The 23535-nt window shown below is 35.1% G+C and overlaps 1 pseudogene across 1 annotated transcript; it reads left to right on the top strand.

Moving 5' to 3' along the window:
• Positions 1 to 21234: 21234 nt before the first annotated feature.
• On the top strand, positions 21235 to 22478 carry LOC308617902 (malate dehydrogenase, mitochondrial-like; annotated as a pseudogene). Its single transcript has 2 exons — positions 21235 to 21280; positions 21415 to 22478. The product of its transcript is annotated as a malate dehydrogenase, mitochondrial-like (transcript).
• Positions 22479 to 23535: the final 1057 nt, after the last annotated feature.

Raw genomic sequence — 23535 nt, forward strand, 5'->3', positions numbered from 1 at the left:
ATTTTCTGTCTCTCGCCCTCCTTTTCTTTTTGTGGTACGCATGCCTCTAACTCTGGTGGCCTTTCCCGTTGTGGAGCACAGGCTCTGGACGTGCAGGCTCAGCAGCCATGGCTCATGGGCCCAGCCGCTCCACAGCTTGTGGAATCCTTCCAGACCGGAGCACAAACCCATGTCCCTTGCATTGGCAGGCGGACTCTCAACCACTGCACCATAAAGGAAGCCCTCACCCTCCTTTTTAGGTCTGGGCAGATGAAGATGATCCAAATATTTTTGAAGGAATTTTTTGTTTGTTTATATCAGCTACATGTCAAACACTAAAGGAGTCAATGCCAGTCAAAGCAGACAGGGTTTCTGCTCTCTTGTTCCAAGGAAATCATTGCAGTTCTTTTGCTCTTCTTTATTACATAATAAATGGGAAGTTTTGCTTGTATTACTCTGATATAAAAGAGGTATTAGCAAAATATGAATCTACATTCCAAATAGTGGTAACATATAAACAAAAGGGAGATTCTAGAATTTTATGCAATTGTAGACTCTGAGTCTGAAATTATTTAATTATTAGGAACCTCTAGAGAATATCCATGAGTAAACTACAGGTTGTTATTGTACTCCTGAAAGTAAAAGTACAATTCTAAGTGCAAGTCATTTTTCCAGAGAGAGGATATAGGACTTTTATCATATTTTCAAAATGTTCATGACTCAAAAGATCAAAAGTCACCATTAGAGTCCAGCTGTTTCTTTTTTCAAACAAGGTGTATGAAATTCAGACCAATGAAATGTCTTAAACAAAGTCACAGAGGTAATTAGTTATAAAATTAAAACCAGAACAATGTTTCCTCATCTATAGCCCTTTATTCTTTCCCATATATTATGTTTTAGTATTTTCACTATTTTCTGAAGATTTCTAGAAACTGTAAAAAATTTCAACTCTAATGATCGAGTTATAGTTATAGGCAGAGGCAGGGGATGCTGCATCCTGCTCTGTAAGTTCTTTAAGCTGTTATTTTCTGTTGCTTCCACTGTAAAGATGCTTGGAAACCTTGCTAATAAGCATAACCTTTTATATGTTTGAGTATAGTTATTAAATCTGTCTAAGCCTTTCAGGTAAGATATTCCCAATTCTTCTACTCTTTCTTTACATATCATATTTTCCATCATTCTTGTATTTGCTCTCTTATGAAAACTCTCCTAGTCTTTTCCATGCATTTTTATGTTGGATAATCACAACTAGAAGATATGGTAAAAACTCTAGTAAAATATTCAATTCATGAAGCATTTTCTATTATTTATTCTCTACCTCTGTAGATATTTCACTTATGCAATTTCTTCGATCTCTCTAAGTTTGAAAAATCATACAAGTATTCATATAACTGAATGCAATACTCCAAAATGTTTTAACACAAGTTTTTGAGATTTTTATGAAATTTCATAGCAGTGCAGTGTAGTTTAAGAGAATAGGCTATGGAGTGTTTTTTAAACTGCTTTGAAATCCTCTTTCTAACAATTAATTAAATGTGTAACATTGAGTAGGTTTTTTTAGTTTTATGAGTCAACAAATTATTCTTTAAATTATTCTTACTCTTAAAATGAAGGTATTAATACAGAGATTGAAGATTTTTAAAAAAACTAAATGTATTAATGAACTAGATATACTGGATTTAAATTTCCTGGAACTCTCTTGAAAACAGTACTTCCTCATTAAAACTTAGTATATCATTTGAAATATATATTAGCATCTTTACTCAAAGTTATTCATTTATACTAAATGAAGGCAAAACACTGGTGTTTAGATTCATTTTATCATTTGTATATATCCTACATTTTCTTTTCCCCTGAGTTTTTACAATGTTACTGCTGAATTGCACAAATAACCTACTTCAGTGTTTCTCAGTCTTATTTAGCTGTGAAACTCCTGGTTCACAGGGAATCCTTGATGACCAAAAAGTAAAATAAATAAAGTCAAAGCTGCTATCATTTAATCATAGGTTGATAGTTCAGTGTTTCATCCTTTCATTTTACCTTCTCACCCTACTGTTATAACCTTCTAGAGAATTTATTTTAAAAAAAGAGTTGTTGGGGATATACCAATTTATAGGAGGACTATATTTGAACTCTCTATATTTTCCTAAGTATAGATTTTATCTTCTACAATATTGTAATATTTTAAAGATATAAAGTGTGTTTGTTCTTGTGTGTGTGTATGTGTGTGTGTGTGTGTGTGTGGTCAGAGGTGGTGGTGCTGTGTGTCCATCTTCAGCCCTAGCATACAGGAATGATAATATAGGTTCCTTCTGAAAAATTATTTTTAGTTCCCACAACTCCTTATTATCCCATTTCCTTTGCCTAATAATTTATCTGTAAGGGATAAGTTTTTTAAAAGTTTGGAAAAGAGAAAGAAAAATGGTTTTCCACACCTGTACTATTGTAAATCCCTTCCCCCACTAGCCTGAGGAACACAGATGAAAGAGAACTAGGACACTACTGTATAGTCAGTTCTTTATTAAAATAATATATTCACATGTTCCAGGATCTCATTAGCTTGAAGCTCTTTGCTTATTTTATTTATGTATTTGTTTATTTTCACAAGTTAATTTAAAATATGTTTACTAGTATATTATGAAGAATCCCAATAAATAATTGAAACTACTACTATGAAAATAGATATATTTTGTAGTCTGAAATATGCATATTACATCTTTTTGCAGGAAATGAGAATACTATCTTTTTTCTGGATAAAGAATAGTAGTCACATAAGTTAATGCCTGAATTACAGTATAATATAGCACAAGGTATCATAATATGTTACAGTAACAACACTGGGTACAATGTACCACTGTGCTATAAACTTTGAATTGTTTTATTGATAGCCTGGCACTGTAAGCATAAGTATCTTGTTATAATTTAACATGAACAATATTTCTGCAGGCATTTTAACAGTGGACATTTTTATTGTTAGTCAAATCTGGGCTTATACAAGGCAGGTAAATATAAAACAACAAAGACATGTTACTTCACAGTTTAGTGACCAATATATAAAAAACATTTTTTCACAAATACAAATAGCTTCTCTATTTGTTATGCCCAAAGAGATATAAATATTTGTCAATATTGAATTTAATGAATGCTGTGTTTTACATGTGATTTTTTCACTATTCTGTAAGTACATTGATTTTAACAGATTTAACTCTTCATGCTTAAATATATATATATATATATATATATATATATATATATATGTAGAGAGAGAGAGTAAAACATATATATATATATGTATTTTATTGAAATAATTCTGAATTAATAAACAAAACATATCATGGCTCTTGGAGGCATATATGAGTTTAGGTACTCAATAGAAACTTATTTAAAAAAGAAAAAAAACTTTCCTTTTTTATTAATTTTAAGTTTATAATTTACTTTCTACAATCTTCAAAAATAATACTTTTATTTACTCTCAACCCATAAATTACAAGTGCAGGTCAAAATTCTCCCCCTTATCTTCAAAGTTAAAGCAATCCCTCATTCTTGGACAGTCTCTCTCACTTGTCATCTCTAAGCAAATATCTCACAAATTTTAAATTATATCTTATTTTTCTTTCACTTCCCAATCTAGGCACAAACATATATTGTATACATATATCACTCTAAGTACTATGGTGGATATGGAAAACACAGTGTCAACAAGAAAAATACATTTCCTGCCTTCATGGGCCTGATACTCTAATGGGGGAATACAGAATATAAACAAGTATATAAATAATATAATTTCAGAGATTACTATGTGTTTTGAAAAACCACAGCAGAATTATTGGTCAGTGAACAACAAGAGGAAAAGCTACTTGGGTAGTATGTTGAAGGAAAGACTCAGAGGGGTGGCGGTCCTGAAATCTTATCAATAAGCCACATGAAAATCTGGGGCTAAGACCATCCAGGCAAAGAAACAGCAAGCATAATGTCTTGAGACTAGAAACAAGTTTGATTCAGTAAAGGAAAAGAAATTCAGCTATCTTTGTTTACATTACAGGAATAATTTCCTATTTCTATCCTTGCCATCCTATATACAGTTCTCCAAACATCAGTGTTTGTTTAAAAATTTCATCACATAATCCACTTGTCTAGTTAAAGAACTCCAGTAGCTTCTTTTCAAATGCAAAATAAATTCCATTCCAAATGACTTACCTAGCCTGCATAGCCATGTCAGTCTGAATTCTGATTGTCTGCCTGACAACTTCCATCAGTCTTCTCACTCAGCAATAAGCTCCAACCATATTGACTTGATGGCAAAAGGTAGAACATTAACACATGTATCAAGGTACTGATTTGCAAGCAGATATTTTTAATCACTAAGATGTATCGATAAAGGTGACAAGAAATGGTTAGATTTGGGATCATTTTATCTGCTACTCTGTAGAGTTGTTGTAATAGAGAAAGAAAAATCAAGGATGTGCCCAAGGTTCTTGGTCTAAGAAACTAGATAAGAGGCTGAATGTAACAAAATGTAACCTGGCAAAACTGAATCTATTATTGGCTCCCAATCTGAAACTTTTGTCCATTACCAGGAAAGTTATTCATTTGGAGTCTTTGTAGACTCTATTACCTACATACTTCATATTGGATCAATAATTATATTCAGTTGATTATAAGGTCTTAATATTTTTTGTGTCTTTTTTCCCTACCAGTGTCAGGCATTATCCAAGTTAATATTGCTAGCTATATATACATTGAACTTCCAACGTTTAATCTTCCTCTCCTTGAAATTATATTTCTAAAACATTCTAAAATGAAAGTGCAGGCATTCCATGCCCTGCATTAAGTCTTTCATAACTTTTTTATCACATTCAATATCAAATCTAAACTTCATAGTGGGATATATATGTACCTCCATCTTAAGATTTCCGATCTTACCTCTGACTTATTTTTTACTATATCCTTTCTAGGACTCCTGCTTCAGCTTCTAAACTAGTTGTAGACCTTTAAATCTGAATGTTTCATATTTTTTTCTATGCTATTTTTTCCTTTAATATCCTCTTCCATCATTGGACAATTATTCACTTTTGTAGATTCATTTTGAGAGCATTATCATAATGAGATTCACCCACCCCTCATTTATAGATCACAATCTCCTTTGTGAACCCATTCGCCATAGGATACTCTTGTTTCTCTTTGGCTTTTTTGATTGCAAGAAATTGTGGTTAATGGTGACAGAAATGAGTATTACACAAATACAGATGGTGCAGTAAGGAAGAGGTAATTTTCATGGGGATTTAAATATATGATTCACAGAGAGCTAGCCTTCATGGAGGTTAGCTCTATAGCAAGTTCTGGCTTCAAGGTACTGTGTTAAACTTAACAATATGAATTGTTTCTATTTATTCTCCCTTGCTCTGTATGACGCATTCACATTCTAAAACTCTCTTACTATCTTTCAATTTGCTCAAAATTTCTCTTTCTCTACTTGGTAAAGTCCCCATAAATTTAATATGCATAAAACTCAATATGTCCTGCTCCAGTTCCAATTGCTTTTTGTGCAACCAGAAAATCATATTTTTAGTTCAAATCTGGAAAGCTAATCTGAATAATCCAGCTAATTTTGGTATGAACCATGTCACAAAACCTTATGGGTCCCAAAGCAGCTTCTGGATTTCTTTCTCTTCATTATTTCTTCTGGGTCTATAAGTATGTGGAATAAACCAAGACTGCTTAGATAAAATAGGCTATGAGTCAAAACATTTCCATGATAAGGAAGTATGGATGAAATGAGCACCAATCCAAAATGTGTCATTCTCTAATTATTATTCATGTTGCTATTTACTTGACACACATCAATTATAAAGATGTTTGCTAAATATGATCTAGCCATCTTACATAACCACCGTAATCATCCTTATAACCACCTCACAAAAAGTCTGATCAGAAACATAACCTGTTACTAAATCCAGAGGTAAGAAAAAAAAATAAAAAACTTATTTAAAGGCATTTTCCAGTTTTAGAATCCAGGATTTCCAAGGTGTGTTCATTAATTTCCTAGTTCAGTCATAACCCCATCCTAATGTTAGTTCCTGTGAATCAAATGGAACAAATAGTAAATACAACCACAACTGACAAAACTTAAGTACAGTATTGGGATAATGGCAGAAAAACTGCAATAGCAATTCACATCTATAACAGGAATAAAAAAAGATCAAGGATAACACAATATATTAGTTGCTAGTTATATCCATTGCTGCCTAAAAACATCACAAAACTTTGTGGACCAAGAGAACAAAAATCATTTATTTTGTACATGTATCTGTAGTTTAGGCAAGGTTTGGGAAAGATTCAGTGGGAAGCTTGTCTTTAATTTAAGAGGTTCAGCTGAAGCAATTCAACTAGAGCTGGAGAATCTACTTTCAAAAGGTAAATTCACATAGGTGGTGAGTTAGCACTAGCTATCAGCTGGGACCTCATCTATACTGTCAGCAAATACTCATACACAGACGCTTTCCGTGGAGTTTCTGCTTTTTCAAGAGCGAGCATTGCAAATGACCATGGTAGATGAGCATGGCATGATTATGCAATATACTGAGATAGTCATAAAGAGCCATTCAGTTTCGAGGGGAGAGAATAAATTCTAAGTCACACTATAGAAAGAACCTATGGAATGGAGATATTGTTGTGTTCATCATTAGAAAACTCAATCCCCAGCAATGGTTTTGACTACATACCTCACACACCAAAATACATCACTGAAATTTCTGTCTCCCATTCTTTTCTTTTTTTTTTTTTTTTTTTTTTTTTTTGCAGTACGCAGGCCTCTTACTGTTGTGGCCTCTCCCGTTGCAGAGCACAGGGTCCGGACGTGCAGGCTCAGCGGCCAGGGCTCAGGGGCCCAGCCGCTTCACGGCATGTGGGATCTTCCCGGACTGAGGCACGAACCCGTGTCCCCTGCATCAGCAGGCAGACTTTCAACCACTGCGCCACCAGGGAAGCCCCTCTGTCTCCCATTCTAAAGCAACCAACAACTTGTTAGTGATAGTGGATTTATAAACTACTTAATCAAATGGTAAATAATATTTTCCCTCATTTGGTTCCCCATTTATAGATGGTGTGTTTTATACTCATGCCTAGAAATGTCATGGTGGGAAGAGCCTCAGTTTACTCCTCGTATGAACCACACACAGAATAATGATCACCAACCTTGGATTATTTTGGTATTCAACTTCTTCCCAAAGTAAGTCACCAAGATTATAGGGTATTCCCCAGTGGTCCTGTGGTTAGGACTCAGCGCTGTCACTGCCAAGGCCTGGGTTCAATCCCTGGTTGTGGAACTAAGATCCTACAAGCCTCATGGCATGGTCAAAAAAAATTAATTAAATTAACAAATAAAAAAAAATGATAAAGTCTTCCCAGCCCTGTTTACTTGAATAATGGCAACACTGAGGATCCTCTTCCTTAACAGATTCCCAGGGCAACTAACCCCGGATCACCTGTCACAGTCCTCAAAATATCCAACATACCTCAGGTACTAATAGGAAATATTGTTCTCTTCCAATGCAGGGAAACATGGCCCATAATACCTTGTCTAGCCTAGTTCAATCTTACTAACTTTCAGAAACTTCACCACTCAAAGTCTTTACATGGTCTTAGTTCAAATTTCTTTGCAAGAAATTGTACTAAGGTAGTATCATCTTTATAAGTGCATTTTGCATAGACTGTAGGTGATGTAAATTGAATGCTTTGGTGATGCATCAACATCCTGATGGAATCACTATGACCCTAAAGTGGAAGGTCTGGGTCATTTAGCATGAAGCTTGACCAATGAGGCATATGGAGCTGAAAGGATGCAAGGTGGGATGAGGCAGGAGTAGGCAGCTTCCATTGCAAAAGCATATGGAGAACAGGTGTAAAGAGTAACATATCCAAAATGACATAATGGAACTTGCAATTGCAATATCAGGTTTCTTATTATATTGCATCTTTTTTGCATTCAGGGTACATGTCTGATTCATACTCCGTGCACTATGGTTGACACAGTAATAATCTACTAATGTTATATACATTATTAAATGACAGAATGAAGGAACCAATGGGTTATATTCTTTATTATGGCCACTATGACACTGGGATATTGTAAATAGAGTTCATGCCAACTCTTATTGACAATAATATGAAACCATACTGTATATGGTGAAAAGTCAGACAATTTTCAAGCACTGAGTCAGGCACTTTTCTACACAGAGGAAAATAAATGATCTATGAAGCAATTTGCTCATTTGTTTAGTTAATCAGTTATCTAAATCTATCCTATTATGTATGTTATCAGGACACATGTGTGCTCTAACCTATCTACTAAAGAAAATATTTCAAGCTTAATACCTAATCATGAGCCAGACACAATACTTTTAAGTGCTTGCTTATGAATGGATAACATGAATTCTTCTGTGTAAAACACTGAAAGACTAAGGTAGGAACTCAAAAAACTGGTGACAAATTTTAGAAATACTCTGTTCAACTCAGATACTCTAAACATTTTGTGCATATTACCTGGCTATCTTAGTTATATATGAAAATGGGAGCACAGAAGAGTGAGAAAGCCATGGTGGGAGAAGCTGATGGAGATAAAATGATATTGATAAGTTGGGAGCATTTGTTTTGTGTTGTTAGGACCTGAAAGAGGAAATAAAGAAGATCAGAATACAAAGAAACTTTTTTTTTCTGACAACATGATGCACAAAATAACAGTTATTTTTCATTAAATAGGGTTCTCTTAGTGGAACAAAAAAAGGGCCACTGAATACAAATTATAACAGAGAAATAATTTGCATTAATATTTCATATAAAGATTGGAATTCTGTCCCAAATTAGGATTTACAGAACTGGATACTGGACATGAGATGGAAATCCTGACCCACAGCATTATAATTGTAGAAACAACATAGAAGCTGTGCCTCTAGGAGAAGGTATGAACAGCTTCAGATTTTCGGTTATAGTTTTGCTTGACCCTCCAATGAAAGTTCACTTTAGCAACACAATATTTCCTCTGATGCAAAACGCTCATAAGTCTCAGAATCATCTAATTCTGGTCTTAACTACTGTCCATCCCGAAGTCTTGAAAGGGCGTTTATCATCTTCTGCGTGCTTTTCTCATTGTGAAGTGATACCTTGTGCTGTAGGGACCACAGCACATGAACTGTTTGCTGCCACGTGTGCCTGTGAATGTGAATGTTCTACCGAATTTAAGTCATCCCTGGAAAGACTTGGACAGACAGAAACGCCCTCCTACAGAGAATTTGAGAATGATCCATTAAACTTACTGTAGCAAAAATGCAATATGTGGGATCATTATATACCTTGTTTTGAATTTTCACATGTTTAATGTAAATCTGTGATAGTCAACAATTCAACATAGAAATACCTATTTACGTACAAATAAGGTTTCCATTTCAGTGCTTTCAAGCATTGAAAAAATATATATATGTAAATGTGCACACACATATATATATATATGTGTGTGTATATTTTTTTATACAGAAAATCCATTTTCTCTGTAGCAGGATTTCTGATTTACAGAAACTGTGAGATACTAAATGTTGTTTTAAGACACTAAATTTGTGGTAATTTCTTACACAGTGTAGAGATGAATACACTCATGCATTCATGTGCCTGCAGCTTCAGTAGAATGCAATAGTCTGCATCATATGAAATCAGCCATGATTTATTTTTTAAAACTTCCATATTTAATAATTATTTAACATTTTAAGGAGAAATATTTAACAAGGAAATTATTTCATTTCTATTATGTGCCCTGTATCCATTAAAATGAGCATAAAAGTAGACAGGAGAATAAAAGCAATTCTCTCCCGACTTAGAGTCCTTAAATGCTTTGGTTATAAAGCAGAGTTGTAACTCAGAATCATCTGTGAAAGTTATTAAAAAGCTACAAGAGTAATTAAAACCAATTCTCCGCTCCTTCATATTTGGGCCTACTGAATAAGAATCTTCATGTTCTCTATCTTTAGACACACTGGCGAGGGATCAAGTAAGAGTTGGTATATTTCTTCAAAGGGAAGTAACCTTTTTTAAGGACTGTGAAGTTAAATCTGATGTACACCCTTAAACAACAGCCACTACTTTAATGGGCTTTTGGTTCCTCCAAGACAGATATGGTCTGACAATCAAGGCTGTTCACAGTAGGAATCCAATTACCTTCCTAACAACATCCTGCCCTGAATTCCAGATACACTAAAATGTTCAGTTCTACAAACAGGTGGTGAAATCTAATGTTATTTGGTCTATGATCTACCTGCAATGCCCTTTCTACTTTGTCCCTTAACCAGTTTCTTCCATTCCTTCAAGCATGACTCCCTAGGCCTATGTTAGTGGACACTCCTTTCATGCTGCAATCGTGCTGCAGAATTCATACTTCTTTTAGCACCAAGAATGTTACACTGTGATGATTTGCACATATATTTACCTTTTTCATTAGGCAACAACTTTTTGAGCTCAGTGTCAGTGTCTCATTCATCTTTATATGGCCAATGCTATAAATATATATGCATAAACACATATAAGTATATATATATAATGTTACATAGTAAATATCTATGTGGTAAGCACTGTATAATTATTGAATCAACAGATTTAATTTTAAAATATCTTTAAAAAAATAATGAGTTCTTCAGATGAAGCTTTTATTACATAACAATTTCCATAAAGGGGATGGTTATTGTTATCTGTCAATTTGGGTAAGCTATAGTAACCTGTTTTTAAATCATACTCTAGTCTATATTTTCTTTTTTTTATAAAAGTTGCTGCAGAGGCTATTAACATTTACACTCAGCTGACTTAAAGTAAAGCAGATACCCTCCATAATAAAGGAAGCAATTCTTCCTCAGTACTGCAACATACAAATCTTGTCTGAGTTTACAGACCACTGGTGTACCCAGAGATTTTGTATTTAAGACTGAAATATCAACTGTTGCCTGAATTTCTAAGCTGCTAGCTAATACTGCAAATTTCAGATATACCAGCCACCACAATTGCTTGAGCCAATTGCTTAAATTGAATCTTTCTTTAGATAGATATATAGATGAGAGATAAATAGATAGATATATAGATATAGAGATAGAGATATCTCTCTTAATGGTTCTGTTTCTCTGGAGAACTCTAACAGTAAATAAATTTTTATTGATGATGGCTTAATATTTACCCTGTCTTAAAAATGGTCAACTCAGCAGGAAATGTAAAGGAGTCTTCCTAATCACTTTATTTTGAATCTTAAATAAGATTTTGAATCATAAATAGGATTTGTCTTTTGAAATATTTAAAAAAAATTCTCATGTCAGTGAAAGTAAAGTAAAAATGTCAGATCTATAAAATTTGCCATGGTTAAAAGAGGAAAAGTATAAAGCCTAATGTAAATCTTACTTCTTAACTTTTCTTATGTGTCCATGTAAATGTGCAAATCTAAGCTTTGATTTAGATAGAGGATTAACTGACTTAAAGATGTCATAATGAGATAAACTGCTTTTAAAAAGGTTTTTGATTGATAGATGAGCAGGATTTTTAAAAAAAAATTTTACAACGTGTCCTTCAGCAGAATATCTTTATGAAATGAAAAGACGAGAATTATTCCTTTTAGTAGACATATGTCCTGTGGAAATGCTCAGAGTGATAGAGGTTGTGGCATGCAGAGTACTGCACCCCTACCCCTGCCTCTCCAAAAAAAGATGTTCACATTCCAATCACAAGAATTTGTTTGTTACTCTCTATGGGAAAACAGATGTTGCAAATGTGATTAAGGTCCTCAATATGCTTACATTAGCCTGGGCCCAATTTAGTCACATGAATCCTTAAAAATGGAGAACTTTTCCCATCTGTTATCAAAGGGAGACATGACTAGGGGAGAAATGGTCAGAAAAATAAAAGGAACTGGCTTTGAGGATGAAGGAAGTTGACTAGGAGCCAGGGAATGTAGGTGGCCTCTAGAACCTGGAAAAGATGTAGATACTGATTCTGTCCAGAGCCTCCAGAACAAAATGAAGTAGGTGCTGACACCTTAATTTTAGGACAATGAGGCCTGTGTCAGACTTCTACAGAAATGCAGGATAATAAATATGTGTTGGGGCTTCCCTGGTAGCGCAGTGGTTGAGAGTCCGCCTGCCGATGCAGGGGACATGGGTTCATGCCCCGGGCCAGGAAGATCCCACATGCCATGGAGCGGCTGGGCCTGTGAGCCATGGCCACTGAGCCTGCACGTCCGGAGCCTGTGCTCCACAACGGGAGAGGCCACAACAGTGAGAGGCCCATGTACCGCAAAAAAAAAATAAATAAATAAAATAAATATGTGTTGTTTTAAGCCACCAAGTTTGTGGTAATTTATCACAGCACCATTAGAAAACTATACAGAGGCTTTCAAAATAATTATGATATGGAGACATATCCATAAATTTTAAACACGAAAGAAAGAAACACAAGGTTAATTTTGAAAGTATGTTTTCCATATTTTGCAACATTGATAGCCCAAAGTGGGCAACTATTTGTTACATTGATAGTCCGTCTAGAACTTCCCTTTCTCTCCACAGTTCAAATAAGGCCATCTAGCACTTAAGAAAATGTTTGGTCTCACCACTGATGGTTTACCACTAGCAGGCCATTGTGAGCACACCTCAGATGGTTTAGTTGGTGACTGTGCACAGCTACAACTTCCATATTATTTCCATGAAATAGAACTCAGTTCAACTGTAGCCAATTTATTTGCACTATGGGGCATTATTTGAGGAAAGATAGAAATTTTGGACTTCATAATACTGCATTCTTTCCTAGCCTAACCTGGGCTGAAAGTCTTGTCTTTCATGTTTCTAAGAAGTAGCTTTGCAATGGCATTGTCTCCAAAGGGCCACAGATGTAATATCCAAGGTGAAATGCTAGCGTAAAGAGCCACAGTGAGTTCATCTAGATGGATAAGTAGCCTGTGGAACTCCAAGAATGATAATGAAGACAGCCAATTTTTCAAGTGTATTGGTTTCCTGAAAATAAGATAAAAATATTTCTTGACTGTAAGTGTTGAATTAAAAAACTATGAGTTATTCACTGATGAACCATTGTTCTAAGCTGCCCTGTTCCCTAAATAGAGGCAAATGAGTCAAGGAAAGGTAAAGATAAAATGGAGATAATGTCTGTTATCTCACAGGGTTATAACAAGGATAAAATTAGATAAAGATAAAATTTTAAATATAATATACATATGGAAAAATATGACTTTATTAAAAACAGCAAAGCTACTGAAGAGAAGGAGAGATGAAAGAAAAATCGTATGTCTTTCATAATGCTAATTTATACAAATTTTTAAAAGGATTCAATAATAAAAATAGCTTTAATGCATTTTCTTCTTTAAAAAAAACTTCTGGGTCTTCCCTGGTGGCGCATTGGTTGAGAGTCCACCTGCTGATGCAGGGGACATGGGTTAGTGCCCCGGTCTGGAAAGATCCCACATGCCACGGAGCGGCTGGCCCGTGAGCCATGGCTGCTGAGCCTGCGCGTCCGGAGCCTGTGCTCTGCAATGGGAGAGGCCACAGCAGTGAGAGGCCCGTGTACTGCAAACTTGAAGCATGGAAAACCACAATGTTCAAGATGAAAAATAGAGTGGATGGGGTTATCATCAGGTTAGACACTGCAAAAGAAAATATTAATGAATTTAAAGACATAGCAAAAGAAACATTCTAAAATAAAGCTCTGAGACACAATATAAATAGTAATATATGAAAAAGCAATGTCTTACAACTGCAAAGAATTAGATATGTATGTAGGTAGAGTTACCAAAGGAAAGGAGATATAAGAAAAAATAAAGTTCAATTGTGTTTCACAATGCAAATTAAAGTTCTTACAGGGATGTGATATAAGTCAATTCTGCTGATAACTGTTGGCCAGAAATGATCACTTAGTCCTACAAGGGGATAATTTAGAGTGTTATGTTTCCTAAAGACTGTTAATATTTAGCAAACAAAACAATGACTATGCCGGAAATTCTTTGTTATGATGTAGTTAAGTCCAAATTTTCTTAGTGCATCATTTAGGCAGATAGAGAAACACTAGTCACTATAATAAATAAATTCTACAATTTCAGTAACTTAACATGATCAGGGCTATTTTTCTATCCTGTAAATATCTGTAGCAGCTGTTGCTTTCATTTAACTGTTTTTTTCCACTTGAAAGTTCAGGGATTTAGGCTATTTTCTTTTTGTATTTCTGCATTTTCAAAGGACTTCAGAGTATTCTTCATCCAAGTTTAAAAAAAAAAAGAGAGGGTAGAAAAGCCATCCATGCTTCCTGGTTCATTTGGCCTAGAAATAGCCCACATCATTTCCAGTTATATTCTAGAGAACGTGACCTCAACTTACTGCAGGGGATTGGGAAGTATACTTTCCACATTACAGTTTTATAAGGTCTACGCATTTTTGATAGCTATCTTTTTGAAAATCCAAAACAAAAGGAATTATTTCTTGACATACACCAGGATACATCAGTATACTTCCAATTTAGATTAGACAACCACAAAACAGGAAGTTCAGGAATGGAGCTGGAACATCTTAATAATTTTCCTCCCAATCTTGTCTTTTTTTAGTGTTTTTCATTTTTTGGTATTTCTTCAGCTTTGACTTCAGACCATCCATCCCATATGGTGAAGAAAGTAGTCTCACAGAGTCCAAGTCTCACATTTGCTAGAACCTCACACCAGAGGAAAAAAAATGACTCCTGGTTATTCTTATTTCAAATTACAAAAGCCTTGGGGAAGCACTGTAACTGGTTTCAATAGGATCAGGTACTTAATTCTGGACATACACTTGACCAAAAGAACAAGGCATATAAGAACATGAGCACACTATATTTTTTTAATGTAGTGCTTTAAAAAAACAGGGGTGTTTCCAGAAGTAAGAAAATAATTCATGATTAGAGAAAATAACAGCAAACAGGCACTTTCCATTGGTGATCTTCTCTCCTTTTTAAATGATTTCTCTCACTTAGAAATTCCTAATTTCTACCAGCACCCCACTACCAATCATGCCCAGTTATGCAGTTCAACAGCTGAGAATGTTTTCCTCAAATTCTCTACTCCAATTTCCTCTTTCTCCTCTGTCGTTGCTGGCAGCACAGCCACTCCTTAGCAGAGTGAATTGAGGCTATTGTGCATGAACATTCCAGCTCCCTGCTATTTCAGTGAGATTGTATTTATATCTAAATCGTTCATTACCTCCTTTCCTTTAGCTTCAAGAGTTATATCTTTTTTTTTTTTTAATTTGAACTTTAGTGTCTCCACCTGTGTTCTTCATCCTAAAATCTCCAGGTCATTCATTCCACTGTTATTTATTTTCTTATATTTTCAATTTCTTTTTCTCTCTACATTATTTCTTGGCACAGTCTTATCCACATTACATATCTCTTTCCTACCTAGGATATGGCACGATTATCTATAATAATGGTGAATACCTAACTGGGCTGGACCTTGGGCTCACCTGGGGATTACAGCTGCCAACAAAGATTCTGAATTAATTGTAAGGGGTGTGAACTGTGTACCAAAAGTCTTAATAGTTGTTCCCAGAAGATTCTAGTAAACAAAGTTTGAGAACCACTGATTTATATAATTTCTTAGCCAAACTCTGATTCATCCTTTATTAAGTCTCTAGCTACACTAGTCACATAGAATTTAAAAAAAATAAAATAAAACCAAAAAGTCCTGTTACTTTCACTTGTTGACTACCCGTCAAATTTATTCCGTCTGTATATGCACATTGTCACCTCTTTACTTGAGGAACTCCTCATTTCTCAGGATTAGTTTATTAATAAAATTAATATTACTAACCTTGATCTGCTTCCTGGTCAGTAAACCCTGCAAACTCTCATCAGACTATTCCTTGTAAATCACAAAGCAGATATTTCACACTTGATCAAAAAACATTTGGAAATTCACTATTGTGATCAGCATGAAGTCCAAATATTTTAGTTGGATACATAAAACTATACTTAATCTGGTACCTACCTAGCTATTCAGTCATCTACTATAAGATGCTCCCTCCATCCCATGCTTTACCAACCTGATCCCTATGCTCTATCTGATTAGTATAAATTCTTGGATTTCAACATTTAGCTGAAACATCAGCTCCTCTATCCAATTATGCTATTTTTCAATGTTTCAACTTTCCACTGCATACTCCAACTCAGGTAGAATTATTATCCTCTGCTTTGATGCCATGTATACTTATTGTCTTTTTGCATAATGTCTATAAGCTTTGTTGCATTATTTGCTTATAGATTTAGTTTCATTCTTTAGATTTTAAGACTCATAAAGCCAAAGGTCATATATTATTCATCTTTGTATTACACTTTTGTCCACTGAAGTGATCATAACTGGATGGATAGATACTATATATCTTCCAAAATATTAATTCCACTTGAGAAAATATAATAGTGGAATGTAATGATTTTCTAATGATGAAATTTCAGACAACAGAAAATATATTGTCAATGATATCCTCAAATTAGATGACAGTCCGTACTTATCTATGTATAAGTAGCACCTACATTTCATTCAGCAAGGCCATATTATAACTTCATGGGTTCCTTCACATATCTGACCCACAACAGCTATTCTCAAAAGTGTGATCACAACACCAGCAGCATCATTGCCATCATATAGTCCTTCAGATATTTCTGATGTCCCAAAGTTTGAGAACTACTGTAAAGGTCAGGGAAAGAGCTCATGTTTGTTTCCTGACTTATGTTTTACCCTTTATATCATGTATGGTGATTGGGAAAGCAAGCTCTAAATGTGAATTATAGCCAACATGCATCATTTGGGTAGTATAAAGAAGTGGCTTAATCTTTTGAACCTAAATTCTCTAAATTATATGATGGGGTAAAACACTGCCTACCTCTAAAGTTGCTGTGAATATTAAATGAGTTAAACCATAGAAAATGTCTACCGTGGTTCATGGAGAAAATGCTTAGCACAATGCTTGCTCAGAAATTTTAGCTGTTTTTTCCCCCCTTTTGATACTACTGCTACTATTTCCACTATTACTATTATTGCTACAGTACTATTTTTAATACCATTACTACTATTATGATTAGTTTTAGAGTTCTTAAAATAAAGTTGTGGGGAGGGAAGCGTGGGGGCTGGTGGTGTGATGAATTGGGAGATTGGGATTGACATATATACACTAATGTGTATAAAATAGATAACTAATAATAACCTGCTGTATAAAAATAAATTAAATTCAATTAAAAATAGCTGTGAAGTGTTATATTTAGTCTCATATCAGAGAGGTGGAAACAGGCTAGAAGAGGTAGATTAATAAGATCACACAGAAATTACGAAGTGAAACCAGAATTAAACAATGAGTCAGTATGATGAAACCAGAGAACATAATTTTCATAGTAAATGTAACTACTTAAATAATTTGCATTTCAAGTGACGATGAAATACTTTAAGAAATGTTTAATACATAAGTGAGAAGGAAGTTTGGTCATTTGATAAAAACTATAGATACTGTTAAATAACGTCAGGTTAGTGTCTTTTCAAAGAATAATAACTCAACATGTTAAAGTGGAAGCACAGTTAAAATATGGCAAGAAACATACAAGCCTTAAAGGCCTATTGATTGTTTTTTTCTTTTGACATTTGTAGGTATGAATGTCAACACAAATTCAACTGTATAAAAGAAATAACATATTGTTCCCAATGATTCAACTTGATTTCTATTTTGAATGCCCATAACACTAAGGTTGAAAATTTTAACTCGCTCAATCTAGGGTTTTTACTCAGTGCTAAGATTTTTTTTTGTTGGGTTCACTTAATCCTTGATGTAATATCTCAATAGGGGAAGTTTGAGATTTTCTTCATCCCATCTAGTCTTCATTCATTCATTCATTAGGTTATCATTGAAATATTCCTCTTTCTTATCTGCTGACTTTATTCAGATTCTATTGTTCTTGTTGCTATTTTAATACCAATCCTAAAGTGACAGGTACATTCTGTGGCTTCTTTGCTTCCCTTGGGATGGAAATCCTGGGAAGGTTATTTGTGGCCCTTATGTGCTTAATGCTGAAAACATCCATTCCCAGTTATGGAGGACACAGAATAGCCTAAATGCTTTGGAATAAGAGAGTGAACTACAGAGAGAACAAGGACAACAACAAAATCAACATTTATCACATGCAAAAAATTCAGCCACATTTTTACACACTGCATATTTTCTGTACTATTGCAAGGCTTAAATCATGTCCTTAAATTCACCTTCAGTCTGTGAGCACCTAAGCCTTTTACCTTTCCTTCACAAAACAAATGAATATGTAACCATTCAGCTGATAAGCTAATTCAATTCACTGGAACATGAACTACACACAATTTTAATATCTGTAATGTGTTTGGCAACAGTGGGAAAAATCTGTATGCACTAGAACAGACGTTACAATTTTACACCGGAGAAAGATGAGGAGAAACATATGGTATTCACAAGGTTAGTTATTAGATTTCAAGAAGCAAAGAAAAGAAACATTAAACATTCCTGCAAAATGGAAATAAATGATATCAATAATGGTTCATACAGTCATGAGGAATTACATGGAAGAAACAGGTTTAAAAAGAAAATGTGAGTTAACATTGGCAAACATATCCCAAATGGCAGAAATAAGTTCAAAATGCCATTAAGTCCAAGTCTCAGCTGTTAGTTCTGAAGAATTGGCTGATAATACAATAATTGGCTTTGGGACCATACACACACACCAAACATATCCACACATACACACAACCATGCACACATGCTTTATTTTTTTGATAGATGATTTTAATAAACTTTAGGTCATAGTTTTAATTATGTAGGCTTATTTATTGCACCAAATAATTCATTCATTCATTTCAAATTTGTCTTAATAATGAAGTTGATATTTTCATCATCTATGTAAAGGAAGTGGTAGTTTATCAGATTGAACAAGCTGACTTCATGATCGGAAACTGAAATATCTAACTCCAGTGTTAAGCTAACTCATAAGACTGCTACTGACCCAGAAAGGAAACAGAAACTTTCACAGTATAGATGCTTAATGAATATTCATTTTTTAATGAATAAATTTTAAAATAATGAGGAAAGGATAAAGGGAGAAAAAAAATGAACAACATAAATGAAGGTAAGGAGAGGAGGGGGGGAAGGCAGGAAGGAAAGCTGGAAAGGAGGGAGGAAAGGAAATAGAGAAAGAAGCAATGAAAAAGAATTTTTAGAAACTTCAGTGATAAATACATAAAATTACCCCTTGATACTGTTCTTACTATTACCATTAGCAAATTCTTCCTTCAACATAAACATAACTTTGTACTGTGGTATCAGTCAATTCTTCACAGTAGAAATGGAGAATCCTGTGTCTTTCCATATTACCATATTCTTCCATGTAGTTTAATCCCAGAAGCTATTTTTAGAAATTCACTTTCCTTTGACACAAATATCAATAGCTCCATATGAACTATTAATATATTTTTCTAAAGCATCCATGATTCTTTTAAATTTCTTCTTCTACCACCCTATTTAGATTTTTATCTCACTACTTTAATGATTTCCAGGCATTAGACTCTCTCTGTAGACCAACCGAAAACGCATTTAAAAGCTATCCTAGACTGGTTGCTAGAGAAACATTCTGATATGCTACAAGTCTTGTGGAAAGATAGTAGGTTGACTTTCTGGACTGGAAGTCCTACTGTTGTTAATGATTTGACTTCCTGGGCTCGTTGCTGCAGATTGTGGGTGAAAGTTCTACCTTTATAGATGGTCTGTGAACTGGAAAAAAAAAAAAAAAGCACAATGTGAGAGCTGTGAATTCAGTTTTCTTTGTAGCTTATTGAGGACTGTAGCCCAGGACATAGCCTCTCAGATAGCTCTGAGGGACTGTTCTGAAGAGGTGGTGGAGAAGGAGGTCAGTATATATATGATTTTGGTGATGGGAGTACTTGCAATCAATTATACACCTCAGTAGAAGTTTGTTGCTAGTCATGAAGAGCAAATGTCTCCATTAGTGATTTTACTGCTTTCCTAGGTATAAGCAGATGCAAGAAATTGTGTTCCTTAAATTTTCTTCTGAAAATATCTATCTGAAGCCCTGTTCAGCCAGATTTTCCCAGAGCATCGAGTGCCTCATTCCTGATCTCTGCCCTGAACTCCTTTCAGGGTGTGTTAAAGGTCAGTGACTCTATTGGCTAGTGACTTCATCCTTGTAGAAACAGATGGCAAGTGGCATTATTTAGTTTGCAGGTCTAACCATTGTCCACTTGTATAATCAGTCTCTAATATGGAATATCACACACAACCTGGATAAGTGTGATTTTTCCTCATAATTATAACTAGATGAAGCTTCATTGCAAAATGCATTACAGAGGTGACATGTATTTTCATTGCTTCACATATGTAGGTATCATACATAAAGTCATTTTGTCTCATTATTTGTGTGCTAAGTTGAATCACTTGGATATGGTATTGTCTACCAGATTTCTTCATTGTAGAAAATCTTTCACTCTTTGCCATCAATAATTTGTAAGGTGATACTTTGAGATGCTGTAAATATCTTATAAATATCCTGTTCTCCAACAATATTTTATCTAGTCATTTAGCTTCATTGATGATTATGGCACAAAGGGTGGTAAGATAGTGACCTTTCCAATTATCTCATTCTTTCACTGCATATTAGCTTTCATTGTCAAGTAAAGAAGAGCTTTTTCTTTACCCTCCTTCCTTCTTTGTTAAAACATCATTATGGATCCATGGAAACTTTTGTTATTCGAATCTTTATAATGTATTACCTTCAATCCTTTTCTTTCTTTCTTTCTGCGTTTTTTTTTAATACACAATCTGTATTAAATTTGGCCCAAGGAAACACCTTTTCACTAGGTTCTTGTCCTTTTCACACTTTCACATCAGAATTTGAGCACATACTTTCTTCCTAGAACAACATATTACATGCTTACCTTGTACTTTGTCCCAAATATAGAATCAGCCATTTCTCCAAAGAACATTGGTGCCTTTTATTGGGAACACATTATGACTTTACTTTTAATGCAGAAAAACTGGAATAATATTTTCGACCTTGCTGAAGATATTTGTTAAAACGAAGTTATATTAAAAATATTAGTAAACTTAACATTAAAACTCTATAATAACTAAATAATCATTAGCAATATAACATATGCCTCCAAATTACTTAATAATTTTCTAAGCAGTCATGGGTTTATTGAACCACCTTGAGCTTTGTACTTACCTTTTCATACGTAAATACACATGAGTATTATTGGACTACATTGGTAAAATAAAACAGGTAAGAATTACAAGGGACAAAGTTTGTTCAGTCACATGTTTCCTTACAGGGACTTTCCTTTTGCAATATAGTAGTAAATAAAAATAGAAATATCACATTTTCTTTCTTCTTTTGTCCCTCGCGGGCTCCTTTCCGCGCTGGTCCACACCCTGTCTGCCACTGCCCGGCCTGCGGACACCGCTCTCCACCGCTCTTAGGCACCTTGGCCCAGAACAGTGCTAAAGCAGCCATGCTGGGGGTTTGGAGGAATCTGGCAGCCTCTTTCACTTCTCCTGAAGAACGGCCCTTTGGTAAGCCACCCGACCCTCCACGGTATTGCCCATACACCCGGAGTGGCCGCCGATCAGAGACACATCCAGAACAGAGCAATAGTGAAAGGACACCTTGGAGCTGGACAGCTTCCAGACTGCCCGGAGGGCTGCGACAAGGTGGCTATTACCACAGGAGTCCCAAGAAAAGCAGGCATGACACGGGACAACCTGCTCAACACCCACGCCACAATCCTGGCCACCCTGACCGCTGCCTGTGCCCGCACAGCCCCGAGACCATGATCTGCATCATTTCAAATCCAGTTAACTCCACCATCCCAATCACAGCGGAAGTTTTCAAGAAGCATTCAGTTTACAACCCCAATAAAATATTTGGGGTGACAAGCCTGGACATTGTCCAAGCCAACACCTTTGTTGCAGAACTGAAGGGTGTGGATCGGCTCGATTCAACGTTCTTGTCATTGGGGGCCTTGCTGGGAGGATCATCCCGCTGATCTCAGTGCACCCCCAAAGTGGACTTTTCCTGGGACCTGCTGACTACCCTCACCAGGTGGATCCAGGAGGCTGGCCCAGAGGTGGTCAAGGCTAAGGCCACAGCAGACCCTGCCACCCTGTCCACAGCATACGCTGGAGCCCGCCGATTTGTCTCCTCCCTCGTGGATGCGATGAACTGAAAGGAAGTTGTCGAATGTTCCTTCGTCAAGTCCCAAGAAACAGACCGTCTGTACTTCTCCACACCGTCGATGCTGGGGGGAAAGGGCATCGAAAAGAATCTAGGCATCCACAAAATCTCCCCCGTTTGAAGAGAAGATGATTGCTGAGGTCATTTCTGAGCTAAAAGCCTCCATCAAGAAAGGAGAGGAGTTTGTAAAAAAAACATGAAATGAGAAGGCGGTTAGCGAGCAGTCCGTCTCCTTAACAAATTAAGGCGTCATGTCAGTGTAAAGCCATTTCAGACACCTTTGTCTTTTCAGTTTGCTTTGATGATGAGTATTGTATGAACAAAACACCCCTTCCAAATCTCGGGTCAGTCTATCTGCATCAGAAAAAGCAGGCTTTGATTTTCTTTTTCAAGTTCTCCTCCATTTTTTTTTTTCTTTCAAATTTTTGAGTGTGAGAGAAAACAAATTCAAGGGAAGAGGAAAAAGTAAAAGTATATGTAAAAGTTTTGAACTACTCCAGGCAGAGAAAATAATTGCTAATAGTCATACTGGGAACACTTTTGGATTTAATAAGTTAAAAATTAGAAGCTTTATATGAAACAAAGATTAGAAAATAATTAGATTAATTTAATTCTCTCAATACTCTGTGTGAGAATGATGCAGGATGACCTAAACCATAGACTTTTTCGTGTTCTAACTGATACATGATGAATGAGATAAAATTTAGATAACACACAACATGTAACAGGCTTGTAAAATAAGAAAAAAACAGCATGACTTAGAGGGAAGTTTAGAAATCAATTAAAAGTTGAAAGATTTATTAAAATAATTTTGCAATTTAAATGTGACCTTTTTATCTTTTAGGTCAAACCAATCATATATTTCTAACATACTGAACTATCAATAACTCATGTAATATTCCTCTTAAACAGATAAAAAATCCTGCTACAGCAGTAAATGACCAGGTTGCTGTGAAATGATGTTATAATAGTTTCAGTTGTCTTGAAGGAATTGATGTTATATTTATATTAAAAATAATTATTTATTATGAGAATTTTCTACATTAATTCTCTAAATATAATACGGCCCTCAAGGACAAAGATCACTGTGGTCAACTATTATACAGCATGTATTTTTTATACAATTTCTCATGTCATGGTATAACAAATTACCATGAACTTCATGGCTTAATGCAATACAAATTTATTATCTTACAGTTCTGGAGGCCAGAAGTTTAAAGTCAGTTTCACTGGACTGAAACCAAGATGTCCATCTGG

Source organism: Mesoplodon bidens (assembly GCF_964165515.1).
Source record: "Mesoplodon bidens genome assembly, chromosome: 5".
NCBI classification, from domain to species: domain Eukaryota; kingdom Metazoa; phylum Chordata; class Mammalia; order Artiodactyla; family Ziphiidae; genus Mesoplodon; species Mesoplodon bidens.